The 13,110-nt window shown below is 40.4% G+C and overlaps 1 pseudogene across 1 annotated transcript in view; it reads left to right on the top strand.

The window, feature by feature from the left end:
• The window catches only part of LOC309553037 (proteinase-activated receptor 1-like), a 181,215-nt pseudogene that overhangs the window by 83,973 nt on the left and 84,132 nt on the right, over window positions 1–13,110 (top strand). The window contains exon 3 of the transcript in view: window positions 2,064–2,090. The product of the transcript in view is annotated as a proteinase-activated receptor 1-like (transcript). The remainder of the gene's footprint in view (window positions 1–2,063; window positions 2,091–13,110) is intronic.

Below are 13,110 nucleotides of genomic sequence, written 5' to 3'. Positions count from 1 at the left end.
GCTCTGAGATCAGCACTACATCGCCCAGCAGTTGTGCTCACTGGTGTGAATGAGCCCAAAATCCATTTTACTGGCAATACTTTTATACCCCATGCCCATTTTCTTTATATATTGTGTGTGTATTCTCCCAGTTGGGATTCTGCATTGAAATACTGTGCAAAGCATTTGGCAGAGGGTAGTGACGTAGTCCCGAGGCCTCCATGGGTGCATTTGGCCTGCACAATGTGACACGGCAGGATAAAGTGTAAAAAATTTGAGCAGACCTGAGTGCCTTCCAGGTTTGCTGTAGGAAAGCAATCAAGGGGTGGTAAAAATGCAGATCAACCAACCATTTTACCACCCCCGCTGGCTCTAACACCAAGAACTGAGAGATCTCGTGACTGCTCAGGACTGCATTATTTTAATATAGTCAGTCGTGAACTAAAGTGGGCCGGTCTAAGGAATGAAACTCTAATGCTGAAAATGAGTCCCACTGCGGCCCTGACCACCACCGTGGGATTCTGCGCAACAGCCGGCTCAGCCCTGTGCACACGGAGAGCAGCGCTCAGCCCGGACCCGGCATGGCTTCTGGGGACCTGTACGAGGTAAGCACCCTCCCCTTACTTCCCTACCGAGCTGTATACAGGGACGGAGGATCACTGGTACACCGGGGGGCTCTTCATTCCAGGCCTATCACCCAAAGAGGGGGTCCAAGGACGAGCTGAAGGTTGTTGTGATGAGGGGCGGAGAGTCCGGCCAGGATGGGGGGTGTGTGCCATGAGCTGGGGAAAGTGGGGGGCTCTGAGCGCCCTTCACTGCTGCCACTGTGCACGTGTGCTGCCCACAGGGGACCCACACCATCGCTGCTGCTGCAGAACCTCTTCTATATCACCAGAGTCACTCATCTCTCATCCTATATAATAAAGTACAAGTGTGTCTGTGTCCAGTCCCTGTGTCCGTGGGACTTGGAGCGCAGAGACTTCGGGCAGCCGGGCGAAATTGTTGAAGCGGGTGTGCGCGGGCACGCGGCTGGTGTGCGCTTGCGTGGACTTACTGCTAAGTGGCAGTTACAAGTGGCGGTGGGCGAGCGATGTCAAGCGAGAGCCGCTTGGCTACGTCATGCGGCTCTATGTTCTAGCGCCCGTTAATTTAACGGGCTTAATGTCTAGTAATTTAATCATATTAAATTATTTTATATTAAATTAATACATAAAAATCCAAACAGACCCTTCTCCAGGTATACAACTTGGGTAAGAGGACCTGTAATGTTATTATGGACAAGATTGGTTGTGGGAGGACCTGTAATGGTATTATGTACAGGATTGGGGTAGAAGGACTTGTAATGTTAATATGGACAGGATTGGAGTAGGAGGACATGTAATGATATTATGGACAGGATTGGAATAAGAGGACCTGTAATGTTTATATGGACAGGATTGAGATAATAGGACCTGTAATATTATTATGGACAGGATTGGGATAAGAGAACCTGTAATGTTATTATGGACAGGATTGGGGTAAGAGGACCTGTAATGTTATTATGGACAGGATTGGGGTAAAATGACCTGTAATGTTATTATGGACAGGATTGGGATAAAAGGACCTGTAATGTTATTATGGACAGGATTGGGGTAATAGGACCTGTAATGTTATTATGGACAGGGTTGGGGTAAGAGGACCTGTAATGTTATTATGGACAGGATTGGGGTAAGAGGACCTGTAATGTTATTATGGACAGGATTGGGGTAAGAGGACCTGTAATGTTATTATGGACAGGATTGGGGTAAGAGGACCTGTAATGTTATTATGGACAGGATTGAGGTAAGAGGACCTGTAATGTTATTATGGACAGGATTGGGGTAAGAGGACCTGTAATATTTTTACGGACAGGATTGAAGTTAGCAGTCTCTATAATGATCAATCAATTTACCGCTCATTACTCTTGAAGTATCAAATAAAATAAATTAGCATGGATAGAAGAAGATAAAATAAAAATAAAGGAAAACAATTGTTTAATAGATAAGAACTGAATTGTATGTTCTGATTGTATGATTCTCTAACACTTTACCCCTATTCTTTTGCAGATGATGAATCTACATTTACTATCTATGGTAAGGAACTTATCATACAATGCTATTTTGTTTATAGCACATTACTGTCCTGACTTAAATTATGTCTGCACATTTTGTTTGTCTTTGTTAACAAACCCTGTTGATTTTAAAAGCTATACACCTTTCCCTAAAATTGTGTCAGTTTAGTTCCAACAATGGTGGTCTGTATATTATCTAATGTTATAATGATCAGCATACATGGAAACTTTTGAAAATCAGAATTCCTGATAATAGGGGTGGATTAGGGGGAGGGACTATAGTATGCTTCATCAAGTGGTAGGTATAGCAAAATTGTGCTGACAGTGGGAGGGGCTTAGTACTTGAGTCTATGTACAGGAAGTATGTTAACATACAGTACGAGTGCAGAGATCCGTGCTGGGTATATAGTACAAATATTGACTGTAACATTGGGGGAGATTTACTAAAACTGGATCACTCAGAATCTGGTGCAGCTGTGCATGGTATAAACTTTTTATAAATATGAGGCAGTCACAAGGCCATCATCCGTGTTATGTATATAGAGATAGCGAAATGGTTCTGTCAAACTATACAGGCCAGAAGGAAGTATTGAACACCATTTGATAAAAAAACAAAATTTATTAAACAATTGATAAAATTGTATAAAAAGAAACGCTAGATATACATTGTATATACATTCAGTAACACTTTATGAGTATACAATACATGTGGCTAGGATTGTGATTTTACAACCTGTACTCTGACAATGGTTCATATAAAACCGACGTGTTTCGACAAGATTTCACTTCCTCAGGGCTTAGGGAACCAGAGTTGTACCTCTCTCAGGGCCAGTTACATATATATCAGCATTGCCTTGATTGTTGGGGTATATAGGAAATGGTTGACCAGGGAAAAGCTTATTGTAACAGGATCCAACAAGAGGACTCCTCCCTCCTGTGTACATATGGAATATTAGAATATACAGCCGACATTTGGAAGTACAACCAGCATCCTCCTATGTATAATGATGCATAGGCCTATGTATGGAGACAGGAGGCAAGGGGGGATGTGAATAATCCGGTCCCCCACTAAGGGATTCATTTCATAGTGGAATATGCTGCCGCCTCCAATTCCATTAATGTACTGTATTTCTCCAGGTCTGTCATCCAATGCAATCCTTTTAAACCACTGCCACTGTGTCCTGGTGAGTGTCCTTCTTTCCCTGGCCAACTCAACTCATACTGTGCATGGTAGCCAATCAGTTTCTTACTTTAGCTTGTCCAATTAGGTTTAGGCAATAAAGCCTGGAGACTTATTGGTTTCTTTGCAGAGCTTCATCAGATTTTGCACTCTCCAACTTTATTAAATCAACCTCACTGTCTTTTTAGTGCTCCATTATAACATATGCTACATTGAGGACAACTTCAGGCCCTACCAAAATAGAGACATCCCTGAGCAGGGGGAATACACTGATTACACTCATACCAAGTAGCTAGTCTGGTTATAAAGGGTCCTACTCATTTCTGGGAACTTTTTTAAATCCACGATCCTGAGATTCGGTCAGGGAAGGAGAGGTGGCTCTAGCAAAAAATTGTGGGGAGCAACAGTGGCATACTTTAAATTGATGGTAGAGCCAAAATATCAGCCCCCCCCCCCCATTTAAACAAAACATCATGGTTCTAAACTATAAGCAACAATTGGGAAATCATATAAATACTTGGGCAACTAACAGGCAATCCTGGAAATACATGGGCAATAAACAGACAATTGTTGCAATATGCAAGAAGATATCTTTATTTGTGAGAAACAAAGAGTGCAATGTTACAGTGATCAGACATCAAACAAGTTATTGAACAACAAATGGACAATTGTTACAATATGGGGGCAACAAACAGGCAAATGCTTGGAAATAAAAAATTATAGACATTGCAAGAATTCAGTCTGCTTCTCTCCTCTCACCTCCACTCACCTTTACTCCACACCTCCAGCTGCAAGCTGGGATTTCCTTTTGAGGCTCACATCTCCACAGTAGACAAAGAAAGAAGTCTGAGGAGGACAGAGTCTGAGGACAGAACACAGCAGGCACATCCGCTGGCTTCTCTACAGCATCAGCATGCTGCTCCGGCTACTGGGTGACAGGAGTAGTGGTGCAGATGTCTCAGTACCCAGTAATTAGCCCAAAATCCAGCCAAATAAGGCCAAATCCAGTGAGATTCCAGCTATGACCTTACTGAACAGTGATAGCCTACCTATCATGTCTATAATCCTAGGATTTCACCAATCCCAATATAAAACCACTATGAAGTCATGTTATTATACATATCACACTGATAATGTACATGTAATAATAATATGTTAAATACTGTTTATACTGATGTATAAAACTGCCAATTAATACTTATAGGTCGCTTTATTAGGTACAAAGGCCAGTTAGTGCAAATAATGAATACCAGCAGGGAATTATAGCTCAAATTACAACTTAAACAATTCCTTTCACTTCTAAAAAAATATTTTCACTGGAGGTATATCATTCCAAATCATAGGCGTAATGGATATGATATGCATTACATCCTAAACCAATAAAAAGATACTTTTTTATTTATTTATTACTTTACTTTAAACACTATTAAATCCAAAAGCAAACATTTATGATATTTCAGCTTACCAATTCCTATATGTGATGGCTGTATTAGTTTTCTGTCTTAGGCTTTCTTTCTTCTATTTTCATCTGGAGATCTGGCCAGTAAGTCTGTTGTTTTTCAAAAGAACAAGCTCTCTTCCAAATGTATCAGTTTACAGGGATGAGACAAGCCATTTACCACTGACAGGAGTGCTTAACATGGTCAGCTTTTATTTATTTATGTAAAACCTTTGTAGTGGATGCCCCTGATCCCGAGTGAGACCCAGGGGGAGAAACTGTGCCTCCTTTTCTTCCCTCCCCCCGCTTGGAGGGCTGCCACAGCAGGAGATTTGACCAGCCATCACAGAGGGAAAGACAGTAGCTGTGGGCTCCTCTCCCTCTCCCTCCCCCTCCCTCTCTACTGTTTGCGCTGCTGAACGGGGGAGCAACAATTGTCACAGCAAGCCATCCGCTCTGTTCCTCTCACCATTGGACAGAGGGGAGGACAAACCACAGGAAGAAGGAGAGGAGGATCTTGGGTCATGTAGTCCTGAGGACAGGCAGGCCCCTTTCTAAGCCTGGGGAGGACATTTTAGCTCCCAGCATGCCAGGGGAAGGAAAGGATTCTTTCCTAGGTGTACATAATATAAATGGGTACTAATATTTATAGAAAAAGTTGATCCAGGGAAAATAACCTCTTGGGAGATCAGGAAGGAATTTTTTCCCCTGCTTTAGAAAATTGGATCATGCTTTGCTGGGGTTTTTCGCCTTCCTCTGGATCAACTGTGGGTATAGGATTGTGTATATGGGATTGTATGGTTGGGTTTTCTTTACTGTTTTTTTTTTGTTTTTGTTTTTTATTGGTTGAGACAGATGGATTTGTGTCTTTTTTTCAACCTGACTAACTATGTAAAGGCAGAATGAGCCTGGAGGGGAGACCACAAAGTGACCCAGCAGGGAGTGAGGGTCATGCTGGTTCTCAGGACTGCAAAGAGAGAGAGGGCACGCTTCTTCCCAGCATTGGAGAGAGGGGGGCTATCTGTGGCAGGCGCAGCACTACAAAGTGCCTTATGCGCTGTGGCATTAGAAGAATTGGATCTCTCTGACTTCAGTCTAACCAGACTGTCTGTTACTCTATAAATTCCTCTAATACCGTTCTATGGAAAGCAGTAGGTTTAAAGAGCACACCAAACGCTTAAGATATCTTCTTTATTAACTTCAACTTTTCTTCATAGATAACAGTGACACTTTTGCAGCAGACAGTCCATGTACAACATGTGCTGAATACAGTATAACAAATGGTGGATATATTTCTCTCTGTATTGCTGTTTGAGTTTGTTTGATAGTTTGAATTCGATATAACTTTTGAAGTTTGATAGTTTGTTTGTTTGTTTGAGTTTGTTTGTTTGTTTGTTTGTTTGAGTTTGTGTTCGGGTTTGGTGGAACTACAAGTGAACACATAACTAGTTCAGTATACAGCTCTAATCACATTACTAACAATAGGAACATGTATAACTGTTAATTACCTATTTTTGGCCACTTGCTTCCATACAACTGCTCTGTGGATCTGTGTGTCTATTCAGTTCTCTTGCTCTGCAGTGGAATGAGAGGGCTTGCTGAAAGCATGAGGCTTTGAGAAAAAATGGGTGTAAGGCTGGCTGTGATTGGCCAAGACTGTTGCTGAGTGTGAGATTGGTTGTTATTGGCCACAAACTCCTTATGGGTAATAAAGATTAACTCTGTGCTTTCTGGTTTCAACTCTGCTGTGTCTGAGCCTACCTTACATGCATACAAATGAATCTTACAGGCAAATTTCCTTTGCTTCTGTGAACACAACATACAACTGTTATGTGACATCCAAACATGAAATCACAGTAAATAACTCTGCTTTTGTCTCTCACATATAAACATATGCACTGTATTGAGGTTATTAACAGGTCTAGCTGTATATGCATGTAGGTCATATTAGCAACCTAGGACAGGTTCTAGCTGGCCAGCTACACTCCCACCAAAATTACCTATAATTCTATGTTCTCTATAGTAGGATTTGAACATGAATTTGGGGAATTTTCTATTAGGTTCTCAACTTCCAAGTGTCTTTTATCACTTTCAAGTAGAACAACTAACTGCTGTATAGGACGTTCCAACTTGAGTGGAGTAGTGAGACGTTTTCCCTTTTTGTCAAGTTTTGATTCTCCTATTTGTAACAACACTCTTCTTACTAGTTTGATTGCAGATTCTGTGGACTCTAGACTTATAAGACCATCATCTACATAGAAGTTTTGCTGCTGATGGGCAATCCTCTTCATTTTTGTTGGCCAGGTACTTCATACCATAATTGGCTCAACCTGGAGACGATGCTGCTCCAAACAAGTGTACTTTCATTCTGTATTCTGCTGGCTCTGTATCTGTATCTCCGTCCTCCCACCATAGAAACCTCAGGAAGTCTCTATCTTCATTCTTCACATGAAACTGGTGGAACATCTTTTCAACGTCACACATGACCGCTACGGGATATTTTCTGAATCTACAAAGTACTCCAGGCAGAGTGTTTGTAAGGTCTGGTCCTTTTAGTAGGTGATCGTTCAATGCAACACCATCATACTTTGCTGAGCAATCAAATACTACTCTAATCTTATCTGGTTTCTTTGGGTGGTAAACACCTTGATGTGGGATGTACCACACTTCTCCTTCTTTAGGTTGGTTATTCACCTTCTCTGCATGTCCTTCTTCAAGGATGCCTTCCATGGATTTAAAATAATCTTGCTTGAATTTGGGATCTCTTCCCATCTTTTTCTTCAGGCATTTCAATCTTGCTAGGGCAAGATTTCTGTTATTTGGCAGACAAGGTCGTTCTCTAAAGGGTAAGGGCATTTCAAGATAACCTTGTTGATTCTGCTGAATACTTTCTTCTAGAGTGTGTACGAACTTTGTCTTCTTGAGAAAAGAAGAAAGATCCGCGCTTAGGATAAACTATCTATAAAATAGTGCGTAAAATTTCTATAAATAAAACACTAATGGCTGCTGCCCACTCCAAAAGATGCACCCCCAATGGGGGAGCGTCAGGTGTAAATGTCAAAAAGGGGAGTGATTGGCGCTGCCAGGAAGTTAGGTTAATGGGAAATCTGGGTTAGGCTCCTATAGTTCAAGACCAAGTTCAACACATGCAAATGCACATAGAATGTATGTGGGAATGAGAACTATATAAGTAATAGGATATAAAAACACAATGGGTGTGTAATATGTGTGTAAAATTAACACTATGTGCTGATACCAAATCAATAAATAAATAAATGTGTTCAATACCTAACAGGCTTATTGAGACTCAACATAAATATGCAAATATATGTAAATGTAGGTATAAAAATATAAAAGCATATCAAGATAGTATTAATAAATTATGGTGATATAGAGAGTTAGTGTGCAAAGGTGCTAAAAAATAAATATAGTGCACTAATCAAACTAAATAAGGTGCATTCCGAATAGTCATAACCATCTATTCAATAAAGTGCAACTGCATACTCATAAGCAATGAAAATAAATAAGTGGGTGAACTATGTGCATCCCACACTGGTGACAATATAAACACTAGTAAATAAATAAGTGCAGCCGTGCAAATAACTATATAAATTATGAAAGTGAGAACCATATAAATTCAAAGGCTCAAAAAGCAGGTTCTGTGTATTTTAAAATTGTCCAAAAATAGTGCAATCAGAGTTGGTACAGAAATCATAAAGTTCTATAGTCCATATAAGGATGGAGTAAGGTGCTCTTTTTTTCTATGAAGCCGGGAGTGCAGTGAGTGATTGGAAGATAGGGTGCTCCCCCTCTCCTGGGGTCCTGTGCTTACCGGATGTCCGTACCCCTACAGGGGTAAATGGCGGGTCGATAACAGGGATCGCTCCCATACACCGGCAATCTGGTTCCGTCCTATCCTTCCTATTACCACTCGTATCCACTCCTTGCTCCGGTACACATAGGGGTTAAAGCATCAGGGAGAGAGCTCCAGTACAATTCCCGGGTATATGAAAAAGGTGAAAAACAGAAGCCTCCGATAGTGCAGGATTGCCTTTAAAACTTTTATTTAGATTCCAAAAAAGACATGTACTCATATAAAATCAACATGCAGCGCATCCGTATGGCATAGGGTCCGCAACTACCTCGTTCGCGGTGCTCGCCTGGGATCAGCGTGCGTTCCTAGCCTCGGGATCGTTCAGACGGAAGTGATGTGGTCACGTTCTCGACGCGTTTCGTCACACTGACGTCATCTGGAGAAGCGTTGACCACGTCTATTCCGTCTGTTTAAGTATTAAGCGGTTACCAGGCAACTTAGTGGGGGAATGTACAAATGTAAATTCTCCGGCCAATCATCGCAAGGGGCCATGTAATGTCATCTATTGCTAGGCAAACATATTAACATTAAAAATAACATTAAAAATCTACTCGCTATTTGGCAAATAGAAAAAGAGGGGATATCTGAATATCATCTGTTGCTAGGCAGAATTGTATTACTGAAAAACGGGCTAATGGATGGTAAACAAAGAGACAGGAAACCTGTGTGCTCAAGTTCCGTCTCCCAATGCTCACTTACTCACATAAGTAGCATATTTGTTGGCGGCGTATATGTAATTAATCTCAAGGGGGATTCATATATAATATATGTCAATAAGGACTAGTCTATGCAAATACCGATAAAAAGAATTAATTAAAAACGGGGTTATTTTATATTACAAATAATAAAAATAATTGATCAGGCATTATGTGGCAGGATTGAAGAATATAACGCACAAGCAAAAACACTCACTGAGAAATTTATTGAAAAGGGATATGATAAGAAAATACTTGAGATAACCATGGATAAAGTTAGGAACATGAGAAGAGAGGAGTTATTGATAGAGAAACCCAAGAACAATAGAAATGATTTTGACCTTGCTTTTATCACTGGTTTTAATAATCAATATAAACAAATGGAAACTATTTTTAAAAAATATTGGCCGATTTTAAGATCAGATAGGACTTTGGCTAAGATCCTACCCAGCAAACCGAAATTTATCTATCGGAAAGCACCTGCACTCAGGAATAGGTTAGTTCATAATGTGATAGACCCACCCAAACAAATAAAAATCTTTCCCGATCTAAAAGGGTTTATAAGATGCCGTAAATGCCTTGCGTGCAAAAATAATACAGCACAACCAAGAAAGATGACGGAATTTAGATCCTTTGCCAATAAACGGAAATTCAAAATTAATGAGCTGATTACATGCTCCAGCACTCACGTCACTTACGTTATTGAGTGCCCGTGCCATAAACAATACGTGGGCAGGACCACTAGACCGCTATATGTGCGTATAAGAGAACATATTAAAAACATCAAAAAGGGTTTCCCCAAACATGGGTTATCCAGACATTTTCTGGAAACGCACGATAAGAATCCCAAGGGACTATTATTTTATGGCATCGATACTATAAGAGCACATTGGAGGGGAGAGAATAAAACGAGAAAAATCTCTAAAAACGAAACGAAATGGATTTTCCAATTGGAATCACTCCAACCTGGAGGGTTGAACCTTGATATAGATCTGAATTGCTTCATTTCCAACCACTAAATTAATTATGTTTGAATTGCTATGTCAGGTTTTACCAATTTTATACTGCAACCAAGTTATGCCATAATTTTATCTATTTTTATTTATTGGGAATTGTACTGGAGCTCTCTCCCTGATGCTTTAACCCCTATGTGTACCGGAGCAAGGAGTGGATACGAGTGGTAATAGGAAGGATAGGACGGAACCAGATTGCCGGTGTATGGGAGCGATCCCTGTTATCGACCCGCCATTTACCCCTGTAGGGGTACGGACATCCGGTAAGCACAGGACCCCAGGAGAGGGGGAGCACCCTATCTTCCAATCACTCACTGCACTCCCGGCTTCATAGAAAAAAAGAGCACCTTACTCCATCCTTATATGGACTATAGAACTTTATGATTTCTGTACCAACTCTGATTGCACTATTTTTGGACAATTTTAAAATACACAGAACCTGCTTTTTGAGCCTTTGAATTTATATGGTTCTCACTTTCATAATTTATATAGTTATTTGCACGGCTGCACTTATTTATTTACTAGTGTTTATATTGTCACCAGTGTGGGATGCACATAGTTCACCCACTTATTTATTTTCATTGCTTATGAGTATGCAGTTGCACTTTATTGAATAGATGGTTATGACTATTCGGAATGCACCTTATTTAGTTTGATTAGTGCACTATATTTATTTTTTAGCACCTTTGCACACTAACTCTCTATATCACCATAATTTATTAATACTATCTTGATATGCTTTTATATTTTTATACCTACATTTACATATATTTGCATATTTATGTTGAGTCTCAATAAGCCTGTTAGGTATTGAACACATTTATTTATTTATTGATTTGGTATCAGCACATAGTGTTAATTTTACACACATATTACACACCCATTGTGTTTTTATATCCTATTACTTATATAGTTCTCATTCCCACATACATTCTATGTGCATTTGCATGTGTTGAACTTGGTCTTGAACTATAGGAGCCTAACCCAGATTTCCCATTAACCTAACTTCCTGGCAGCGCCAATCACTCCCCTTTTTGACATTTGTCTTCTTGAGATACACTCTTTTCTTCAGAACTTATGTCTGCAAAGTCAGACTCAAGGATCTTGATTACTTTTGCTGAACTTACAGTTGGTAACTCTTGGACGGATATTTAATGACACAATCCTGTCACCTGTCTTGAGTTTGCAATCTGCTGTTTTCCTCCAACAACACCCCATCCTAGATCAGTTCGAACAGCGTAGGGTTCACCCTTTCCTCCTGTGATTACCTCTTGTGGTACCAAAGCTTCGGGACAATCGTAGCCTATCAACAGTCCAACACCAAACTCCTTTAGCGGGGACATTTCATGTGATATGACAGATAGGTGTTCCCATTTATTGGCTGTTTCACAGGTAGGTTTGCGATCTCGATCTAGAGGTATATCGTCTTTCGTATAGGCTGGAGGTAGATTTAATATGAGGTTTGAATGAAGTCCTCTAACTCTCAATCCTTTGACTCTTTGACTGTTCACTAATGTATCTCTCCCTGTCATTGTGGTGAGTTTGAGCTTCACTGGTTCTGTAGCCACTTGTAATTTCTTGCAGATTTCTTGATCAATGAAGGTAACATCGCTTTGGGCATCCAATAGTGCATAGGCATATACCTTCTTATTCCTCCTTTTAGGATTTGAAATGCACACTGGTACGACCATTGATGTGCCGTTGCTTTCTCCTTCCCTTACTCTGCAAGAGAATACTGATACTTTCTTTTCTTCCTCAGCATCTTTAGGTATTGAGGATTCATCCTTCTTTGGACGTTCTTCATGTAGTGGTGTAGGATGGCGTCCTTTGCAAACACTGCATGTGGCCCTTTTCTTACACTCCTTAGTAATATGTCCTTTTCTTAGGCATCCAAAACACAGTTGATTATCAAGTACAAATTTTTTCTTTTCATTTGAGGACTTCTCTTTCAATTGTTATCACTTGTGTATGGAGTGGTTCTCTCCACAGAACATACACTTAAAGGTAGTCTGAGGATTTGTCAGTTCTGTCTCTCTACTGATCCCAGTAATGACTTTGAACTTGCTCTCGTAGGAATCTAGACTTTTAGCTGCTGTGTTGGTTGCAAAGCTAGCTGCTCTTGAACGTCTTATATCTCTCGCAGGCCTTTCTTCTAAGGATTTTAAGGCATAAGATGCTGTTACTGGGTTACATGCTATTTGTGCTTCCTTATTGACAAACTCAGAGAACTTTTCAAAACTTGGGAAGTCCTTATTTAGATCTAACTGTTCAGTAACATAGTGATTCCACCTAGAAGCCACTCCTTCAGGTAGTTTAGCTAGCATCCTGTGGTTTTCCAGATAGTCGTTCAGTACTTCTAGTCCTCGTACATGTGGGATGGCATTGCTGCATGCTTGCAGGAAGTCACCATACTCTTGGAGTTTGAAATGTTCTTTAGGACCTATCTTAGGCCAGTTATTCAATTTCTCCCTAAAGGCTCTTTGTACTAAGAAAGGATGATCATATCTTGCATTTAACTTTTCCCAAGCTTGTTTGTAGGCTTCTTCGTCTGTTCTATAGAAGTTACCTTCAAGAGCTTTCTTTGCTTCTCCACCAACATATTTCTGAAGGTAGAATAACTTGTCAACTGACCTGGAGCAATAGTAATCAATGATCATTTCAAAACTCGCCTTCCACTCTATGAACTTCAGTATGTCTCCTGAAAATACAGCAGGTTCTGGAACGGGCAGTCTTGCTGGGACTGTTCTCTGTCGTCTTGCTGGGACAATAGTTGCAACATTTTCCTGATCATTGCAGTGACATCTAGGAATAGGATCATCTAGTTTTATTTTCTCACCTAGTT

The sequence above is a fragment of the Pelophylax lessonae genome, assembly GCF_965119305.1.
Source record: "Pelophylax lessonae genome assembly, chromosome: 4".
Lineage (NCBI taxonomy): Eukaryota > Metazoa > Chordata > Amphibia > Anura > Ranidae > Pelophylax > Pelophylax lessonae.
The sequence above is the reverse complement of the archived record's forward strand: the minus strand, read 5'-3'. Positions and strand labels throughout refer to the sequence as shown.